We start from the raw sequence: 6,794 nt of genomic DNA, 5'->3' as shown, positions 1-6,794 counted from the left end.
AAAAACCCACCATTTCGACTGGGACAACACATCTATCCTAGGACAGGCTAAGCAAAGACATGCTAGAGAATTCCTAGAGGCCTGGCACTCCAACCACAACGCCATAAACACATAGAGGGATCTAGATACCATCTATCAACCCCTCAGAAAACGAACTATCAACCCCTTAGAAAATGAACAGGAAATGACATCACCACAAACCCCAGGAACCCCATCCAGGAGAAAGATATAAATAGAAAGCAGGAGACAATAGCTTTGCTTCACTTGGAGGTTGCTACTGATGATGTTACCTCGCCAGGTAATGAAACATCTGGATATCAAACCTACAGCTCAGCAAGCAAACCTACACCCTACCCCTCATGTTGACAATGTTGTGTTGCAAGCAGTGAGATAAGAAGCAATATATGGCATGGCTGCATGAGTCTGCACACAATGTGTAACAATTGGAACAAGGTCAGCAGGTGGATCTCAGAGTATGAGTTCCCTGATTGAGGCGGTTAACCTGGTCCAATTAGGGAGCCCTGGCTAACATATATGTTTGGAGGGCCCTTTTGAGGCAAAGCGGTGGTGTCCCTACGCCTAGTCTGAGATGCCTCGGTTCAAGTCCCATCTGCTCCATAAGGTGTGTAATAACATCGCTGAACAGGTTGATTAGAAAAGAAGGCCAAGAGGGGATTTGATAGAGACATACAAGATGTTCAAAGGATTAGATAGGGTAGACTGTGAAAGTCTTTTTCCTAGGATGATAACGTCAGCTTGTACGAGGGGGCATAACTACAAACTGAGGGTGATAGATTTTAGACAGATGTCAGAGGCAGGTTCTTTACTCAGAGTGATAAGGGTGTGGAATATCCTGCCTGCCAATTAGTTAACTCAGCCACATTAGGGACATTTAAACAATCCTTGGATAAGCACATGGATGATGATGGGATAGAGTGGGGGGATAGGCTTAGATTAGTTCGAGGGCCGAAGGGCCTGTTCTGTGCTGTATTATTCTATGTTCTATGTTTCTCCAAGGCAAGTGCACATCTTAGGAAGGAAAAATGTGTGTTCCAGGCACCCCAAGTGACCTGCTTAGACTACAGAGTCGACAATACTGAGTCACAGCCGAAGATAAAGTGACGGTGATCAAAAGTGCCTTGATCTCCACATTTGTACCAGAGGTTAGGTCTTTCATTGGGTTGGTGAATTATTATAGAAAATTTGTATGTAACCTAGTCTAGATCCTGGCACCCTTAAATCTCCTATAAACTACAGAAAATAAATAACGGGTGAATTGGTGATGGGATACCAACCTTTGTGGTGTTTTTTCACAATGATTGCTGAGTGTTCACATAGAAAATAGGAGCAGGAATAGGTCATTTGGTATTTTGAGCCTGATACTGGCAAAAAATATTTGGACTGTTGAAAGAGCAGATGATATGTCGCACTCGCTCTCTCTCTCTCTCTCTCGAGTAAAATACCCAAAGCCTGAAGGAAGCAATTTAATTTGTGAACCAATTGTTTTGTGTCTCCTGTGGAAAAGTGAGAGAATTTGGGAAACCAAGGGAACCCATCCATCCAATCCTAAGGACTGACATCATTGAACTGATTCCCCATCACTTTACCTCTCCACTCATACTCATAAGGCCAATTTTTTTTTGTGAATATATATATGTGTGTATGCAAGAGAATTTTAGAAGGTGTTAGTATTTTAATGAGTTATATGTTCACAGTTGTTTACCTTTAATTAGAATATATTTATTTGTAAATAATAGTAATTCTTATTAAGAACAGAAACCTGAACTGTATTTACTGTTAATCTCAGTGTATCAGATGAATTAGGAATTTACTATTTTGATGCAATTTTTAAAATCGATGATGATGATAACTCCAGGCATAACAGGGGACTCATTTCCAGATCACTACTCAGTGAGGTGTAACAGATATCACACATCTCCAAATCAGGAGTACAGCTGAAAAAAAAAATCCTTAGCTCACAGCAAAACATGTTGTGTGCTCCCAAGAAGCACCTTGGATATTTCACTGTGCTGAAGATACTATCTAAAAATGCAAATTTGTGTTGCTTTTATCAGCATGAGGTGTATTCCTAAGCATTCCCCTTACCTACAAAGCTCCTCATCACTAATGGACAGACACCAAAAGGCAGGTGTGTTGTTGGAAATATAGTTCTTTCAAATAACATCACCTGGTGGTTCTTGTATTTGTACAGCATTGTAAAACATTCCAAATGCTTCACAGAGATCAGAGATATGTTTTAAGATAATGCTAATCCTTAGTTCACTCAATTAAATTTTACTTCAAGCTAATGACAACAAGATAGAATTTTTGCAGAAACATGCACTAAGAGAAGATTTCCTCAAAAGATTCAATTAAAATAGAGATTTCAAAATGGTTTCTAACAGTGATTTTAATTTGTAGAAATGTATGACTTGCAGTAAATTAACTAATTGAAATACATAAATGGCTAGAATTCTTTTTTGAAAAATTTAGCCCAGGAATATACACCAAATATCCATGTATTTTTTGCAGTGTGTAGTTCAACGAAAAGGTCATTTTTAGTTCTGGGTTATATAAATTTGCTCACTCTGCATGAGGCTGATAATTTTTGGATTATGCAAACAGAGGCCTGTCATTGTATTCTGCCTTATTAGTGTGGACATAGGGTGCATTGGGAAAAGTGTAATTTGCTGCTGTTGTAATATAATAGAATAAAGTCAAATCTCATATTGACCTATCTCTTAATAGAATCGGAGGAGCTTGCCATGAAAGAGCTAAACAGAACTAAAGCAAACAATGTTTGTTGTCACTCTATTTCTGCAGGAAAGAAAAAGTGAACATGCAAGAGGGTGTGGTGGATAAGTGACAGAACTAATCAGGGTCAAAAAGATAGAATACATGACTTCATCTATTTAGAGCTTGCTTCACAATTCACTTTTTCTTGGTTAAAACTCTCATGTCTTTAGAGTTTAGGTCCTGCACATTTTGAGGCATAGTTTATTATAATTCATAAAATATTTTATGTCATATGTTCACCTCTACAGCATTTACCACCTTTAAAAGACACTCAAAATTTACTAGCTAGGGTATAGCTATTGTATCTGTAAACCAACAAAGTACTTTCTTCTGAAGATTCACATGGAAGTGATCATGATAAGAAGTACAGAGGACAATGTAATTGGTGAGTGCTACTGGTCCTTCAATTTATATTGGGTTGAATACAGAACTTGGTAACAGTTTTGTCTTTTTGGTTGTCAGTTGCATGCACACACTTTTATTCCTCAATTGCACTCATTTTATTCCTTAAGTTACAGTCTTTTTTTTAAATAATTAGCAACTTGTTTACTATGTTTAATTTGCAGAAAACAGAGTTACACTCAAAAGGGACATATACTCAACTATTACAATATCTTTAAATAATATAAATAAAGATGTCTACGGTTACAGGTTTGTCTCCATAACCTTCTGATATCGTGGCTCAGAACACCCCATTTAAAGTTATTTGAGCTAAAATTTCATATCATTAGAACTTAATTTAGATAACACTTTTGTTTCCACACTTTCTATAAAAGTGCATTTGAATAAACGCTTGAAAGGGTAGAATGCACTTATTTTCTGATGTCTCACTGGAATATTTGGCTAGTTTTATTGCAATAGTAAAAGTAAAATCTTTCTTGCATTTTCATTCAACGAATCGCAACCTGTCCAGTCCAATCGCAAATCTAATTCATATTTGTTAAACACAACTTTAGTTGTGAACATGATACATGAACACTTTGCATCTTCCCTTAGTTGTTTATAACTGTGAAGGTGCAAGTTCTCCACGTTTTAAAAGAAAATAGTCTTCTTTACTCTGCAACAAGCACACCAAAAAGAGTTCTCAGAAAAATAATGCAATCTATTTTCCATACAATTCCAACCAACTGCACAAAAGTGATCCATCCCTTCTGTTACAGCAGCTTCAAGACATAAACCTAGATTGCAATTGTGGCTAAGGAACCACAGATTGCAGATGTTAAATACAGGGGTGCATTTTCATGAGCTGTGTTTCCCCTCAAATCTAAATCAACAATATTCACAACAGTATGTGCTGAACCACCACAATGATTACCAACTATTTCTGACCACAATGAATTACAATAATACTTTGATAATATTCCAAGAGCCAAGACATACTCTTCATTAATCTTATGCGTTCTTGGTTGCTATTTTGCATTTTCCTACTTTTCTAACAACTACATCATATCTTAAATTCACATTCAAAGAACAGCAAATATAATCCTTAAGTATCTCTTAAGGTTTATTTTTGGAAATTTATCTTAATGTTTTCTTCTGTGGTATTGCTATTATGTGCATCTATTTCAATCATATTTATGCAAATGCTCATTTACTTTTGGCTTGAACACTTAAAAATATAAAAAGGAACTCACAGGCAACTCACATTATCCATCAAAATAAGAAACCAAAATAAAATTGGGTTCTTCTCACTAACAGCAGTTGACAGCAATTTTTCTGCACGATTCATTTATGCAATATTTTACTGTTGGGAAATGCTTGTTTTTCTAATTTTGTAGTTTTCCAGAAGATCTGTTGCATTTCCTCTTTTTCATAAGGCTTTAGTCCTTTTAATTTTGAGTTTTGTTATTTTTAAACCCAAGATTAAACATTTTTTCAAAGAAAGATGACTTTAAAGCGAAGGCTCCAGTGATTTAAATAGCTATACTAACCTGTCAATGGCATAGTAAAAGCAGAAAACCTTTAAAATAACATCTGCACAGGTATTGCAAACAGATTTTGTTTGGTTAATTTCATTCAGCAAACTTACAAATTCCAATACAGGCCTGTCATAAAGTTTTTTTTTCCATTACCTATTACTCAAGTTATTTGTACTTGATAAGCTTCCACCTGAAGTCTTCTGACTAGGAAGTTTTAGAGGTGTACAATGAGGGCAGCAGATGGTCACATCGATTGTTAAAAAGTTGAATAGTGAATCCTTAGAGGGCATAGAGATTTTTTAAATTTTTGGAAGATTGTTCCAGACATTAACTGGGGAAGAAAAGGAGTTAGCAATAGAAGCAAAGGCGTAAAAGATTTGTTTGGTAACGATGCTTCTTGCTCAGTCACTTGCGTGATTAACACATTTTTGGGGGGAAATTTAACTGTTCATTCAAAATTTCAGAAAAAGAACATATCAACCTGGAGCTTTAGTTCGGTTCTGGATACTGTGCCATTTCGATTTAGAAAAAAACCCAGAAATTACTGGGGTAAACTCAACAGTTCTGGCAGCATCTATGGAGAAAAGGCAGAGTTTGTTCACACTTCCCTCGCGATGTTCAAATAAAACTGGAAAACAAGTTTCCACATCCAACAACACGAAAAGCACAGCTGAACAAATACTTAGAACTGTCTGCACCTTCACCATTATATTCCAAAAAGATGTGGAGGTGCTGGGGTGGACATTCCAAACAGAAGTCGACAGCGATCACGAGAAAAGTTTTCAGACACCGAAACAGGAGGACTGGAGTTTACCGCAAACTGAGATTTGGCGTGGAGAAGGAGAGGAGGGACACTAGGACCCCACTGAGTCCTCGATGCTCACACAGTGCAACCTGCTAACACAAACACACCAGAGCTGCTGGGGAGTGGTGTGTGGAAGTTTTATACAAATAAATAAATACTTCATATAGGAGATCTATCACACATAATCGATCATTCACCTCGATTCTGGTACACTGACATTTCCGGACTCCACCGCCGCTGCCCGTATCAATTCAAAGAGCCGCTCTCCGCTCGAGCTGAACAAACGGCCGTTTCAAGCCAACATTTAAAAGGCTGGCAAGCCTAAGCCGCGTGCTCGCGCCCGTTACCTTGACGCCCCCCCCACCCCCAACGAAACCGACTCCTCCCATTGGTTCCGCACGCCCGGGGCCTCTGACAGGTCAACATCGACGCCTCGCCTCACTGCCCCATTTCGGATCCCATTGGTCGAATGTGCCGAGCGCCTTCTTTCTCTGATTGGATAACGGGCCTCAGCGCTCTCTGATTGGTCATTTGTGGAGCCGCGAACGAGGAGAGGGCAAAGAGGATTTTGATTGCCAAAAAAAAACGACCTGTGCCTGATGGAGGCAGAGAGGGAGTTTCAAGATTGATGAGTTTTACCCTCTTCCGCTTTCTAACCGCTCACCACCGTTTTGGAATGATCAGTTGGGATTTATTTGTCCTGGGTGAGTAATTATGAACAATCAAACGTTTTGTGAGGCAGTTACCTGCAAGGATGAGGCGAGAAGCTCCGCTCTAGGATATCATAGACAATTCATGGGAGGAGTTCAATGCTATGTTTATGCAGTTAACATTGATGCATTTGTGGTAAATATAGCCTGAGCTCGAAAAAAGGACTGTCACGTAATTTTGATGTCAAGTAATTAAGTATTAAATATTATATAACTCATTCTAATATCAGTAAGAAGGATTAGTGGCAGTATATCTACCCCAATGCATTTCAGATGGCTCGAATGGATACGACCACAATATCAATAATTCATACTAATATCAGTAAGAAGGATTTCAGATGGCTCTGATGGACACGACCAGAAGAGATACCATGCTGGCAGCGATGATATCTGCAAATATACCATCAGTGCGCAAAGGTGATCATGTACAGGATTTATGCACAACAATCCAGCGTTGTGGTCAGAGAGTGATGCACTGTCCAAGGTGCTGTCTTTTAAATGATGCCATATGCGTTAACACTATTTTCGCCTTTAAGTGGAATCAAAAGTCATTTCAAACAGGTG

The 6,794-nt window shown here is 38.3% G+C and overlaps 1 protein-coding gene across 3 annotated transcripts in view; it reads right to left on the bottom strand.

Moving 5' to 3' along the window:
• Positions 1-5,894, bottom strand: part of ston2 (stonin 2) — a 139,745-nt gene extending 133,851 nt beyond the window's left edge. For 2 of the 3 annotated variants that reach the window (XM_043696971.1, XM_043696973.1), the window contains exon 1: positions 5,718-5,894. The gene's annotated coding sequence lies outside the window, so the exon portion shown is untranslated. The remainder of the gene's footprint in view (positions 1-5,717) is intronic. The other variant, XM_043696975.1, reaches the window with a different exon arrangement.
• Positions 5,895-6,794: the final 900 nt, after the last annotated feature.

The sequence above is a fragment of the Chiloscyllium plagiosum genome, chromosome 10 (genome assembly GCF_004010195.1).
Source record: "Chiloscyllium plagiosum isolate BGI_BamShark_2017 chromosome 10, ASM401019v2, whole genome shotgun sequence".
Lineage (NCBI taxonomy): Eukaryota > Metazoa > Chordata > Chondrichthyes > Orectolobiformes > Hemiscylliidae > Chiloscyllium > Chiloscyllium plagiosum.
This window is presented reverse-complemented; position numbering and strand designations above follow the sequence as displayed.